At 54.5% G+C, this 14,618-nt stretch overlaps 1 protein-coding gene across 2 annotated transcripts in view; it reads left to right on the forward strand.

Annotated features, from left to right (window-relative positions):
- The first annotated feature begins 2,287 nt into the window (after positions 1 to 2,287).
- The window catches only part of EPB41L1 (erythrocyte membrane protein band 4.1 like 1), a 121,411-nt gene continuing 109,080 nt past the window's right edge, over positions 2,288 to 14,618 (forward strand). Inside the window, exon 1 of one of the 2 annotated variants that reach the window (XM_036064606.2) lies at positions 2,288 to 2,427. The gene's annotated coding sequence lies outside the window, so the exon portion shown is untranslated. The remainder of the gene's footprint in view (positions 2,428 to 14,618) is intronic. The other variant, XM_036064605.2, reaches the window with a different exon arrangement.

Below are 14,618 nucleotides of genomic sequence, written 5' to 3' on the forward strand. Positions count from 1 at the left end.
AAGCCCTGTGCTGGGCTCCACGCTGGGCATGGGATCCACTTTAAGAAAAAAAAAAGGACAATGTGGGTTTAGGACATTTCCATCATCACAGAAAGTTCAGTGGGGCTGCTCTGGTTTGAACCAAAGAGGGCAGGAATTTACATTCATTCTGTGTGGCACCTCATCTTGTTGGATCCAGCTCAGCCCCAAGGCTGCTGAGCTCTTTTGGAAACTAATTTTGGTTTACAGAGTGTTTGCTGTCCCTTCCAGCTTCACGACAACAGTAGATTTGATTAGCGTTTCATGCCTTCCTCGGCTTCATCTAAAGGCACTGATGAAGATGCCCAGCAGGGCAGAGAGGGCTGCAACTGAGCCCTGCACGGGGCACTCAGCCCTCCAGCCCGGTGTGGCAGTCATGCAGTCATTTAACAAATGAGGCCTACATAGCAGGCGTTGTGTGAGGGCACTGAGTGCACACAGGGAGACAGAGGACAGCAAATTCAATAGAGTCCTGCTGTGGTGGGGGCTCTGGGAGTTCCAGTGCCTTTCTTTGTCTCACATCAGGGCTGCTTCTGTCTGCTACAGTAGTTTAAAACGCAGGCTTGGGAATCAGCTTCCTGGATTTAAATCTCGGCTCTGAGGCCCTCCAGGCTATGTAATGTCTTTGCATTTCAGTTTCCTAATGTATAAAGTGGGGGCAAGAATAACCTCTTTTGCACAGTGTTACTGTGGGATTAAACGAGTTAGCGCAAGTAAAGCTCTTAGAACAGTGCCTAGAATACAGTGAGTGCTCCAAACATGTTGGTTATCATTAGTTCTAATTATTAATTATACTTTTTTCCTCCTGGACAAGCCACGCTGTCTTGCTTTGGGACCTTGATCCCCTCAGTTCTGCTCTTTCTTAGTTTGTGGAAGTTCTTCAAAGTGCAAACTAAGCCTCCTCTCCTTGATTTCTTAAGTTCTCAGCGGCTCATTTGGCACTTAGTTTCCTATACTGGAGGCAAGGACCACAGTGAAGAACTTGAATAATGGTTGGGCTTTATCTTGGCTCTGTGCTGCTGGTAGAGAGACCTAGGACAGGCTTCCCATCTGCAAAATGGGGATAATCACAGCTGCTACATAGGACTATGGTCAGGGCTAAGTGAGACACAGTGCATGAAAGCTCCTGCACTTAGTAGGTCTTTACCTTCCTTCTGACTTCCAGTAAAAACGCCGAAGTACATGACACTTGCTTCCCCCGCTGGCTCTGCTTTATTTAGTCTAACAAAGGAGGGCAGGCTCATTTTTCCTTGCACTTCTGGAGGGCCTGGCCCTGACCCAGGAGCCCTCAGTTTCTTCATTTATGGAATGGAGACACCTAATCGGTACCCCCATTTTCTCCGTGCTGCCATCTCGGGCTTGCTGAACTTGGATTAATTCCTCGCTCCCCAAGCCTCAGTCTATACTCGAAGTAGGACCTGAAGGAGAGCCTATAAGGGCCGGTGGTTATAACCCTAATTTAGAAAAGCTCTTTCCTCTGGTCGTGCCTGCCCCCGTGGAGGGTGGGCGTCGGGGTCCCAGAGCCAGGGGCCAGCCCTTGGAGGGCCCGCAGAGAGTCCAGAGGTATCGCCACCTGGGAGAGGGCTGGAAGGCGCTGCGGGATCTTCTGCAAGCTCAGGCTGCGGGAACAATGGGAGGGCGGCGGGGCGGCGGGTGGGCGTCGGCCAGGTCCGGGCTGGAGGTAGAGGAGGCAGGCGAGCTGGGCGCCGGGCCGTGGGGTTAGCCCGGGGCACTGGGCCGAGAGCCGAGGCGTCTTAGCCTGGGAAAACCCAGGTCGGCGCTGGCGGGGACTAGGGAGGAGGCGGGGGCGGGGCGCGAGCCCACCGGGCTGGGACAGGGAGGGCGAGGAGGCCGGGGTGGGGTCTCCCCCCCCCCCCCCCCCCCCGCCCCGCCGCTCGGCCCCGGCCTCTGAGCTCCGCGGCGGCTCAGGTAGGCGCCAGGCGCGGGGCCCACGTGGGGAAGCGGGCGGCGGGCCACGGGCGCCAGGCGGGCTCGCGGGACTCAGCCCCCTCCTCTCCTCCCCTCCCCGGGGTTCGGCGCGGCTCCTCCCGACGCGCGGCCGCGGCTCCGGCTGCTCCGGCGGCGGCGGCGCTCCCCCCCCCCCCGCCGCCCGGCTGCTCTCGGCTCGGCGCGGCTGCTCGCTAGCTCGCCGGTGGCTGCTGGGGCGGCCGGGATTGCCGCCGCCTCCCCGGGGGCAGCCGGCCGGGGCGGGGCGGAGGGGGGAGCCCGGTGTGGGGGGCGGGCGGGGAGGGGGCTGGGCGCCGTGGGAGGGAGAGAGGGAGCGAGCGAGCGAGCGAGCGAGCGGGGCATTTCTGCGCAGCTCGAGTGCGCCTCGGAGCCCGCACGGGCGGCCGCGGGACGCACAGACCGAGGACAGACAGCGCCCGGAAGCCGCGCCGCCGCTGCCAGGTTAGCCGCCCGCGCCGCCCTCCTCCGGGCCTCGGGGACCCCGCCGCGTCTGCTCTCGTGTGTGTCTGTGTGCGAGGTGATCGCCGAGGGCTCCGGGCTCGGTCCCCGGTCCTCGAGCCCTGACAGGCCGACGGGCCAGCTCCGGCGGGGGGGCTGGACACCAGAGGGGCGGGGGGCGGGCGCCCCAGCCGGCAGCCCCGGGCCTCGGGTCGTGAGTCTCAGTACTGGCGCCGGTACGTGTGTCGGGATCCACATCTCCGGGTGTTGGGTGTGAGCGCGCGTGTGCCCGTGGGTCTGTGCAAGTGGTTGCGTGTGTGTGCGCGCGTGCGTGTGCGCTGGGTGTGCATCTGTGTGTGTGTGGGGGGGTGCGCTGTGGGTCTCCGTGCGTCTGGACTGGGTGGTGTGTGTGTATCTGGGTGAGGGTGTGTGTGTCTGCGTGTGTCTATTCGTGAATGTGTCTATTAGAGGGTGTGTCCGAATATGTAGCTGAGTGTGTGCACATCTGGATGAGGGTGTGTGCCAGCGGCTTCGCTTGTGGCTGGAGCCTGTGGCGGTGTGTGTGTGTGTGTGTGTCGCCGTGTGAGCGCCAGTGTGATTCCCCGGGTGTGCGCGTGTGAGGGCGGGTGTGCACCCGCGTAGCCCCCGTGTGCGTGTGCGCGGCTTTGTCTCCGCACTGCTGGGAGGAAGGGGTGGGGGCGGCGGGCGAGGCGCTGTAGTCCCGGGGAGCCGGGCACCTGGCCGGGGCGGTGGGTGGCGGCGGCGGCAGTAGTGTCCCCGCCCGGCGGAGACTCTCTGCTGGCTGGTGGGCGGCCACACCCCAGGGGCCACAAGGCGCTGGGCTGACGGCGGAGCCCGCGCACCGGGCCCAGCTGGAGTGGAGGGCGTGTCCAGCCTGAAGCCCGGGGGTGTGTGTGTGTGTGCTCGGGTGTGCGTGTGTGGGTGTGGGGTGGTGGTGGCGGCAACAGCGGTCCCCAGGCTGGTGACCCAGGCGGTTCAGGAATCCATTTCCTGTCGCGGCGCGAAGACGGTGGCCCAGAGTCCGACCGGGCTTGGCCAGGTCAGCCTCACTCCCACCCTCACCGTCTCTAGCTTTCATGGGTAGAGCCGCACCTTAGAGGCCCTGAAAGGAGGGAGAACCACTCTCTTAAAGGGCCAGAGCCCGAGCAGGAATACCCCCACCTCTCAGGAGACCTCTACTCTGAGAGAGGTCCCTGGGTGTGTCTGTACCCCTTTTCCCATGTACTGGTGCAGTGCATGCATTTCTAGATTTGTGGTCTGTCTGCATGTGTGTCTGTCTGTGTTTTTCTTGTGTGTTTGGGTGCATAGGTATGTTTTATCAGTGAACAATGAATAATGTATTTTGATGTATATGTGTATGTGTTTTTAAAGTTCTGGTATATTTGTTTTTATGTACATATAGCTGTTTGTATATTAGCGAGTCTGTGCATGTGGGTTTGCAAGAGGAGTGGCATTTTGCTGCCAACTAGGATAGGATAGAAAAATTTTGTCCAGGGCCACTCTATTATAGAAAAACTGGGTGAAAAGGTGGTTTGGAAATTTAGCCCCTGGTTTTGTGGGTTTCAGATGCTGGTATTGAAATGTGGGTGGATTGGGGGTAGACTGGATACAGGGATGGAGAGAAACTGAGACTCTTCTAGGAGGAAGGAATTGTTCTGGAAGAAGGACATCCGAGTGCAAGAATTCTTCCTCCACTTCCAATTCTTCTTCCCTCTTACTTCACCTCCCCCTCTGCTGCTCGGCTTGCCAGGATAAAGTGCACAGGATTTGGAGTGGAAAGGGAGGGAGCTGGGAATGTAAAAGGAAGGAGGGTGGATGGGTGATAGGATTGGGGGCCAAGAGCAGATTTCTGCAATTCTTAAAATGTTTCTGGCAGCAGAAGCTGGGGAAAGCTGAGCTTGCTGTCCCCTTCCCTGAATCTCCCCTTCCCAGGATAAGAAAGACTCTGGCCTGGAGCTCAGGAGCCCTGGAGTCTGGTCCAGGGGTCTCCTTTGGACTTTGGTCAAACCCTTTTTTGGGTTTATCTGTTCGCTCAGCACATTTGTATTGCACTTCTCTTATGTAAGAGTCTAAACCCCCTAAGCCTCAGTTTCCCTGGCTGAGCAGCTAGTAGGCTAGATTCTGAGGCCCATTCGGTTTCTCAGAGTCCTGGTGTTTGTCTCATCATTACCCAGATTTAGGAATCTACCTTTCTAGCCCCCAAGGATCCTGGCCATGACCCTTTGCCCCCATACACTCTAATCTAGAGCAGTAGTTCTCAAAGTATGGTCACCCTACCAGCAGCAACATGGTCAGCTGGGATCTTGTTGGAAATGCAAATTTTGGGGGCTCCGGTCAGACCTACTGAATCAGTAATAACTCTGGGGGTGGAGCCCAGCAGTCTATGTGTTAACAAACACAGGTGATTCTCTTGCCCTTGAGTTTAAGAGAGGTGCCGAAAGGAAACTGGAACCTCCTATAGGTTGAAACACTGGGAAAGCATCCCTTGCCCACTGCCCCACATAATGAAGTAGCCCCACAGCCCTAGTCTGGCAGGTGGGCGTTCTGGTTTCAACTCTCAGGTCTTCCCTGTGATCTTGGACAAATTGCTCCTTCACTGAATATTGTCATAACTCATTGACGTGTCTGCTCTGGGCCAGGTTTTGAGCAAGGGGTTTCCCTGCTCTGCTCAGTTCTCCACACCTTACCTTGACCTATAAGACCTGCAGGATCAAGTCCCTGCCCCCTTCTCTGGAAACCAGCTACTCCAGCCTTCTTTTAGATCATCCAGGCACCATGAGCTCTCTGGCCTCTGGGATTTTGCACATGCTGTTCCCTCTGTGTAGCACACTCTTCCCTTGCTTCTTGTTTAATTCCCATTCTTCAGATTTCAGCTCAAGAGTGACTTTCTCAGGGGGCCCGTCACCAGCTCCCCAGAGTAAGTCAGTTTTTCTTGTTGTACGTTCTTAGAGCTCCCTGTAGTCCATAGTGCTTATGAGAATTTGTAATTATACATGAACTTGTTAGTTGTTTGTCTCTCTCCCCTCACTGAAGTGCAAATACCATCTGGGCAGGAACTTGCTTATCATTCTTTCTAGTGCCCCCACACAGTGCCCGGCTTATGATTGGTGTTCAGTAAATTTGTTGAAGTGGATGACTTTATATAATGGGAGATGGTACTAACTGACACCCAAAGTGTCCTCTCAAGCCCTGACATTGTAATATCTAAGCAGGCCTCAGACTTTTTAGAAGTAGATTTATCTGTCTTTTTTACTGCTACCTCTCCTGGCCATAGATGAACCCCCATGGTGCTCCTGGGCCGGTGCTGGGCTCTGCTCTAGAGGAGGCAGGAGAAAGCTTTCCAGGAGACACAGCCTAGCAAGTCGTCTGTGTCCTCCTGGAATAGGATCCTGCAAGAATGAGAAGAGGAAGAACATTGAATAAGGAATCTAAAGATCTGGGTCCGTGCCTTGTTTGTGGACAAGTCACTTTTCCTTTTTTTGCTTGTTTCCTCTTCTGTAAAATGAGGGTATTAGGCTGGATGGTGTACCTAGTACTGGTTACAAGCCCTGGCTCTAGAGTCATCCAGGCTTTGCCACGTACTAGTTGGAGGGACTTGGGCAAGGGACGTCATCTCTCAGCTCCTCACCTGTAAAACAGGACCAATAATAGTATCTGTTCCATAGGATTGTTCTGAAAATGAAATGAGGTAACATACATGGAATGCTTCACACAGTGCTGAGCACATAGTAAACATTTGCTAAGTGTTAGCAATTGTGACTATTATGGCTACTCGGCAATTCAGTTCAACACTCTTGAATGCCTTTGTGCTGGGCCCTAAGCCTCCAGAAGCGGAAATGAATCCAGCAGCGTTCACAGGCTGGGTGAAGGGGCAGACATGTAAAGATGTACAATATACAAGCATCAGAGTGAGGTTGTTCAGGAAGGAAGAGGCTTTACAAAGAAAAGAGATGGTGTTTGGGCTGGATTTATCTTCCGGGTAGTTAGGGCAGCATGTGCAAAGGCACCAGGGCTTGTTAGGGAAATTCCAAATAGTTCTATGTGGTTGGAGCAGAAGGTGGTGAGTGGTGGGGACAGGTGGGGGTGATTGGCCAGAAGTAAGGCCGGGAGAGAAAGTTTGGGGCAAGATCTGGCCCAGGCTGAAGAGCTGGAGTTCCACAGGTGGTGGGGAGCTAGGGAAGAGGATTAAGCTAGCCTGAAGAATCAGATTTGCATTTCAAAAACACAGCTCTCCAGGTGGTGACTGTTGACTTGGAGACTAGGCTCAGAGGGTGGACAGAGACCTAGAAAAGAAGCACAGGTGGTGGACTTAAGGCCAGCTTGGGTCAGGGAGGTAAAGGAGAGATAAGAATGACGTCTCGCGGGGCGCCTGGGTGGCTCAGTCGGTTGAGTGTCTGCCTTCGGCTCGGGTCATGATTTCGGTGTCCTGGGATCCAGCCCCGCGTCGGGGTCCCTGCTTTTTGGGGAGTCTGCTTCTTCCTCTGACTGCCACACCCCCCGCTTGTGCACTCCCTCTCTCTCTATCAAATAAATAAAATACTTAAAAAAAAAAAAAGAAAAGAAAAAAATGACCTCTCACAGGCCCTCAGACCCCTTAACCTCCAAGGCTGCCTAGTGAGTGGGAATCTGAAAATAAGAATCCCGGGTCTGCTGCTCAGTGGATTAGCGGCGTATAAATTTCCCCGGGCTGTTTAATGGAGTACTGCAATCTGGGTGGCTTAAAGAAGCAGTCATTTATTCTCTCAACAGTTCTGGAGACAGAAGTCAGAAATCAAGGTGTCAGCAAGGTTGGTTCCTTCTGAGGGTTCTGTGGGGGAGTCTGTCCCACGCCTGTCTCGTAGCTCCTGCTGGTTGCCCCCAGTGCTTGGTATTCCTTGGTCTGTGGCTGCCTCTGCCTCTGTTGTCATGTGCTTTTCTCCCCATTTCTCCCTGTGTGTCTCTGTGTCATCTCCTCTTCTTATAAGGACACCAGTCATATTGGATTTAGGATCCACCCTAATCCAGTATGACCTCATTTTATTTTAACTAATTACATCTGCAAAGACTTTTTCCAAATATGGTCACATTCCGAGGTTCGGGGTAGACATGAGTTTGGGGGGACACTTTTCAACCCAGTACGTACAGGTAGGTGGAAAGAGGGCAAATCCTGGAGTCCCGCAAACCCAGGTGCAAATCCAGGCTTTGCAATGGAGCAGCATGAGCTAAGGAGAAAGCAGTTACTTGTTCTCAGCCTCAGTTTCATCTCCTGGGAAATGGGGACAAGAGCCCCTGCAATGGCATGCTGTGGTGGTCATACCTGGTCTGGATAGCAGGTGTGGGTAAGCCTGGTGAGGTGGCACCCAGTCGGCACCCCATAATGATCCCTTCCTCCCCGGTGCCCCCTGCCCTGCCCTTCGTAGCTGGGGTGCGTCACTCGAATCTTGCTTCACTTCCTCGTCTGCCCGATGTGAATAAGCATCCTCCAGCTCTACCTACTTCACCAGATTGTGCATCCCAGGAGATAACGAGAATGCTCTTTGTAAATTGCTTAAGAGTTTGTTGCTGGGCTTTTCAATTATAATCGTCATCAGCATAATAAGCCTTGGCCATTGCCACGTCCACTGCATTCTCAGCACGGCCCGCCCCGCCCACTCCTCTCCCGAGGCAAGTCCTCTGTGCCCCCGTGTACTCGGAGGTATCCCACGAAGCATAGCTGCTGTCAGTTAGGAGGGCCTTAGCGATGGTCCCTGCTCTTCGTTGCCCTCATTAGCCAGAGAAGGGAAACATGCTCTGAGAGAAAGTGACACCCCGAAAGTCACACAGCTGGTCACGCCTTGTCTGTGGCTCCTGTTTGCGGTCAGAACGGTGCTTTCCCCCTAGTTGCAGCGTTGGCCCCTGGAGCAGCATCGTGGGGCAGGTAGAGGCCTGGAGAGGGCGCTGTGAAGGGCTCCGAGATGGGGAGCCCGCGGGAAGAGTCCTGCTGAGCCAGGGTCGGAAGCCCAAGCAAGGGCTCCCTGAGGCCCGAGCGTGAGCAGGCGGTGCCTCTGCGGGCTGCATGGGCAGGTTTGTTTGTCTCAGCCTGGCTCTGGCCATCTCTGCTTGCTCCAGCAGGGAGGAGGCCACCACGGGCCGGCGGGTGGCAGTAACGTGGGGAGCAAGAGCCTGGAGGTAACCCAAGGCTTCAATGTCCCTATTGACAGCCAGGGTTGTGCTTCTCAGCAGGCTGTGTCACTCTAAGCCTTGTCCTGGAGGGCGTAGGGAAGGCTCTGGAAAGGAGAGAAGGCTTATCCTGTCTTGGCAATTGCCCTGAAGTCATCTTCCTTTTCCCCAAACTGGGGGAGCCAGGCCCCTCTTCACCCCTTGATTTTCCTTACCTTCTTCCCTCCTCTTTTTTTCTCACTCCCTTGTCCTGCGCCCCCCCCTCCCCCACCATCTTCTCTCCAGATTAGAGGTCTAAAGATAAAGCCTCCAGACCCAGTTCAAGTGGGTGGTTCTGGGGTTGCTTGGGGCCACTATGAATTAGCAAGCCTAGAGTCTTCCTCGTCAGAGGCTCACTCTGGTGACTGATAAACAGCCACTTACGTTATTGGCTTACCATGTGCCAGGCCCCGTGCTAAGCGAGTTACACGCCTTATGTCTTTTAATCCTGGCAACTACCCAGAGAGGCAGAGATTAGATCCCCATTTTATTAAAGCAGGCTAAGTAGCTTGCCCAAGGCCTACCCAGCCCTCAGCCGGCAAGTGGCACAGCTGGGATTTAAATCTAGATCTATCCAAAGCCCGTGGGTACTTTTGAACCATTCCCATGCTGCCCTGGATGGGACATTCAAGAGTGTTTAGGGCTTCACAGAGGGATGTGCACTTGCTCAGGTTTAGAGCACAAATTCTCAGCTCAGAGAGCCCGGTCTCCGGTCCAGGTCTCCTGCTTCCCAGCCTGTGCCGTCACTTCGCTCAGGGACTGGCCTTCCTACGGTGTCAGCCCTGGGGCTGGCCAGGGCTCTGAGCCCATTTGATTCTAGGCAGTGCCCACCTGTCAGGGGCGGGTGACAGGGCAGGTCTGAAGGCACTTGGCTTTTTCCCTAGATGCTGTTTGGTCAGTGGTCGACCGCCTTAGTTTTTCATTGATTATACTGAGTCTTCTAGTTAAATAAGCTTATCATCTGCAAAGAATGATAGCTTTGTCTCCTTGGAAGGGTGCTTGGGGGCTTGGAGATCCTGTATCTGGCTCAGTGATGTGGAGGGGAGGGAAGCAAAGGCTGGAGCCAGGAAATTCAGGTTTAGGAGGATCCTCATGCTAGAAAGGAAAAGGAAGGAAGCCAGACAGGTTAAGAGCCAGAGCAAGACAGTCCGGAGAGCTGAAAGGAGCCTCCAGACTGGGGTTGATAGGGAACCCCTCACCCCAAGTTTGGCCCATTGGAGTCCAGACTCCCTTGGAGGTAGGGCTGCTTGATCTCAGAATGCAGCTGCAGTCAGCTTTCTGGGCCTCTGCCCACCCCCATCATGACCATGGTCAGCTTGAGCAGGTGGCTCAACCAGAAGGAACTTTGATTAATGAACAGTGGCCTTAAACCTTCGAGCCACGGAGCCCTCTCTTCCTAGGCAAGGAAGCAGAAGTTCAATATGTGAAACAGCTAAAAGGAGAGTAGTTCAGCACACCACCTCTACCCCCACCTCCGAGGGTTCCCTAAGGCAGGGCTTCTCAAAATTTGCTCCCCCGGGAGTAGCAAAAGGAGCTTACTAAAAAAAATGCTCTCTTCCAGGACCCACCCAGAGATTCAAACTCAGCGGCTTCCTGGGAGGGTGGGATCCATGGTGGGGCCTTGGAATCAGCCTGTCTTAACAGGTTCCTGGTCAAGGTGACCGTGACACCAAGGGTTCTCAGATTGCCCTTGCAGAATGTTGGTCTCAAATGTTCATGAACTTCTGAAGCGGTATGCGCAATTTTGAGAGTGGGCCTTGATCTTGGGAAAGGCTCCGTAGGCACCATCTGTGTCTTTGAGTCATGATCCATCTTCAGGGTTGTTTTGTAGAGTGGGAGCCTAATGACTGGAGAAGCGTCACTGGGGGGTTCATGGCAGTCAGGAGTTGAAGGCAGATCTCTCCTGCTTCTCAGCACATTGCTGGTTTTAAGTGAAGATGCTGAGGGACTGTGGGCTAGTTCCTTCCCCTGGGCCTCAGTTTTCCCTGCTGTAAAAAGGGGTTTGGACAGGATAGTTGCCATGTAGCTGTGATCTATGGTTCTAGAAGCCAGGTTTCCTGCTGCCCAATTCAAATTCTTTGCCCTTTTCTTTGCTGCCTCCCCGAACTTCCCCACACTCTGAAGGGACTGCCCCTCCCTTTAGCATCTCCCATCTTCAGAGATTTCATACAGAGCCTGGATTCTAGCCCTTGAGTCCCTCCTGTCAAACCACATGCCCAGGTGCCCAGCTATTTCTCTCTTTCTGTGCCCATTCACAGTAAGTGATCCAGGTGCCTGTGAGTCTAGGGATGCTCAAGGTGGGCTCTCTTCAGGGCTGGATACCGGGGACCCATGCCAAGGAGAGGGGCTTGGAGAATGTGTTTCCTGAGGCTCCTGGGACGTGCTCAGCACTTAGCTGTGTCTTGCTCCAGGCCCCTGGGTTCTTCCCTGCCAGAAATGCCACCCCCCACCTCCAATCACTGTTGAAATCCTGTCTGCCTTTTCAAGGCTCAGCTCAGATGCCACCCTCTGTCCCACAAAGCCTTGTGGACCTCCCAGCCCCACCCCCATAATGAAAATCTGTCTTTCCTTTGCATTCACGGAGCACCTTATCTGTTCCCCTCCCGGGAGGGGTTCTGCCTGATCTTAGCTATATCTTGGGACAGGGCTTGTCTCTTGTAGGATTGTGAGCACTAGGATGTCTTATGTATCATTCTTTGCTCCCCAGCACTTAGCACAGGGCTCTGGACAGAGCAGGTGCTTAAAAGAAGGTTACTGAGTTTAATTTGCAGAATCTGCCTCTGGCCTTGGGCTGGGCTAGGTTCTCTGGAGCCCCCAGCCCCCCGCCCCCATCACTGGCAGGCTATGACTTCACACATGTCCCCTCCTTTCTTTGTGGATTGGAGGGAGGCCAAGTAGGGCAGTGGGTAAGTACTTAAATTCCAGTCTTGACTCTGCCATTTCCTGGCTGTGTGACTTTGGGTAAGTCACTTCACCTCTCTGAGCCTCAGTTTCCTCAGCTTAAACTGAAGGGCTAGGGATAGCAAGTCTATTGGCGGGGGGGGGGGGGTTGGGAGGATTAACTGAAATGCTATGTGTAAAATGCTGAGATCTGAGCACTGTAAAGAACAAATGGTCAATATACGATTATAATGCATTATTTTTCAGTTAATGGTTATTATCATTGCTGTTTCGGCAGACACCTATTATGGTTTCAGCATTGTGCTGGGGGGAGAGAGTGAGACAGAGAAAAGTCATGGCAAGAGTCCCTTGGTCTCCAGTGTTCTAAGGTCAAGTAGGGGCAGTAAGACTCTCCCACAAGGAGTAGCATTTGGCAGAAACATGGCAGAGTGAGTTGAGGAGGGAGAGATCAGTGTAGCCTCCATAATCAGTGTAGACAGGTGTTCCCTGTGGAGGTAAAGGAGAGGAGCTCCAGGCTGGAGATGGGAAGGTGGGGAGCATACTTGAAGAGTTGCTGGAAGGACACAGGGAAGAGCAGAGTAGAAACAGAGGCAGCTCCAGATCTCCACACAGAAGGGGCTTGGGGTCAGCACCCCCTCCTCCCGCCCTGATGCAGGGGGAGCATCAAGCTTTGTTTTGCCAAGAAGAATTGGGGGGCTTGATGGCTCATGCTGTCACTACTGAGAACCAGAGAGAGAAGACTGGAAGGGTAGGGCTTTATGGTGGAGGTATTGGGGACCGGTGAGTGGGGACAACCAACACCCCCCTTTGTCTATCCGGGCTTGAGCTGAGAATGGTGAGGGGTGGGCTGTAGCCCCAGGCCTCTGTAGGCCCCCCTTGGAGTCTGTCCCATAATAACACAGCTGCCTGTTTACCTGCCAAGGTCGAGATCTGAACTCTGGTCTGTCTGAAAGTAAAGTGCAAATTGATCCCAGAAATGTCAGAATCTCTAAATATCAGAACTGGGAGAAACAATCTCTCAATCCACCCTCCTCCTCCCCACACTACACAGATGGGAAGCGGAGGCCCAGAAAGGGGAGCCCCTGCCCAAGAACAGTGAGTGAACTGGCCACAGTGAGGTCAGTGCCAGCCCCAGGTGGGCTGTGGACCTTGGCCTGCTTTGGGGGGGGGCGGGGGGAGGAGGGTGAGGAGGGGGCCAAGGAACCCAAGGAGGGGTGTAAATGACAAGCAAATGTCATATTGGTAGCAAGCTGTTGCCAGGGTGTGTATGTGATCCCAGGTGAGTGGGACGTGAGTGGGCCGGAACTGTCATTATTCTGGGCTTTCCTTCCCGGAAAGGAAAAAGGACCACATAGGTGGGAGTCAGGAATATTGGGGGGTGGCGGAATTCAGGGGGTGGCCTAAGAAGAGGAGACTGTTGCCAAGCAGCAAGAGACACGATTGTATTACAGTGGCCCACAGCATCGCAGCGTCTGTGGGCCTGGCCCCGGACAGCCCTGCCTGCCATACGGACCGTAGCAGTATCACTCAGTTTATGGGGGAAGAGGTGAGGGCTCCAAAGGTCACAGCTAGGGGGACATTCCTTCAAAGCCACACCCCTGGCATGCCCTAGGTGGCTGTGGTCCAGTCCTCAGTCCAGTTCGGTCTCAGGGAGGGCCTGGAGTCAAAGGGGTCAGGGAGGCGCCAGCCCAGGGCACGCCACCTTGTGTCTCCTGGTCTTCATCAGTCTGCCCATCTAGCTGGCCTGTTTTAGTCTCGTTCACCCTGCCCCCTTGTTTGTTAACTAAAAATATTTATCGAGCACCTACTGTGTGCCAGGTCACTGCTCCTGACCTTATGGAACTTAAGGCCTTAGTGTGAAGGCTGTCCCACATTGGTAGGACGGGACGGGAAGGAGGAAGTGAGGGGGTTCACTAATCACCCCTTTCTCCCTTCACACCTACCCCTTTCTCTTCTCCCCGCCTTCCAAGTCCCCCTACCCCCAGATGGGACTTTTTGCTGGGGCTGCCTCCTGCTGAAATGGAAAAGAATCAAAGTTAATTGTTAAACCTAATAGCTGGTGAGAGTTTCACGCTGTGAGGCTGGTGGGGGGCTGAGTGCGAGCTCTGCTCCCCAGGAGAGGGGCGGGGCTGACTAGGCTTTTCTGGCCTCTACCTGCTACCTTTTCCCTGCTCTGGAATCTGCCTCCAGGGCCTGCTCCTCCCCTCCTTCCTGGGGGCAGGCTGCCTCTTGGACCCTTTCCCTTGACTCCAGCTGAGGTGACCCTGGGAGGTGAGTAATGGCTCTGGCCCTGGTCCAAGCACCTCCGAGTGAGTGCTCCTGGGGGAGGTGCAGGACAGGGCAGGGCTCCTGGCCCCAGGGACCCACCAGAGGGCAGGCAGCCATGGACCTTGCTAGGTTTCCCTCCTGCTTTATGTGTGTGTGTGGGGGGGGGGGGAGTGGGGATGGTGTCACAAGTGGCCCAAGCTCTGTACTTGGGACCACTACCTAATGCCTTTTTCCTGCTCTCCTTCCCTTTCATCCTCTTCACTGGGTGTCCTGTCCTGGGTTATTCTCTGGTGCTAGACTAGGGAAGGAGGGCTTCGTGAGAATAGTGGCAAGGGCTTATTTCTTTCTCTAGAAGACTGAGCCCCAGACCCGGTCCCTGTCAAGCTTTAGGGACAGAGCTCAGGCTTCCAAGTCAGACAGGCCTGGGGTCAAAGCTGGGTGACCTTGGTGGGTGGCCCACCTCTCTGAGCTATACTCATTCTCTGAACAACGGGTACGCCCAATGCCTTTGTCACCATCACTGTGAATGTAATATGCGCCAGAGGTAGATATTAATATTAGGCTCAGTAGGGATTACCGAATGAGAAGATACCATTCTCTTCAGACTCACCTGTACTTCGGGAGGCCTAGCTGTGGCCGTGGGCCGTGGGGGCCAGCAGCCCTGCCCTCTAGGACTTGACCAGTCTAGAGGTTACAGTACATACTGCAGCCGCTTGGCCACACGGGGCTCTTGAGCACTCGGAATATGGCGAGTGCTCTGAGGAACTGAAGTTTTAATCTGATTTGAATTAATTTCAAAATTTAAAAAGAATACTCCATTTGGTTAT

This window comes from Halichoerus grypus, chromosome 10 (genome assembly GCF_964656455.1).
Source record: "Halichoerus grypus chromosome 10, mHalGry1.hap1.1, whole genome shotgun sequence".
Taxonomy (NCBI): Eukaryota; Metazoa; Chordata; class Mammalia; order Carnivora; family Phocidae; genus Halichoerus; species Halichoerus grypus.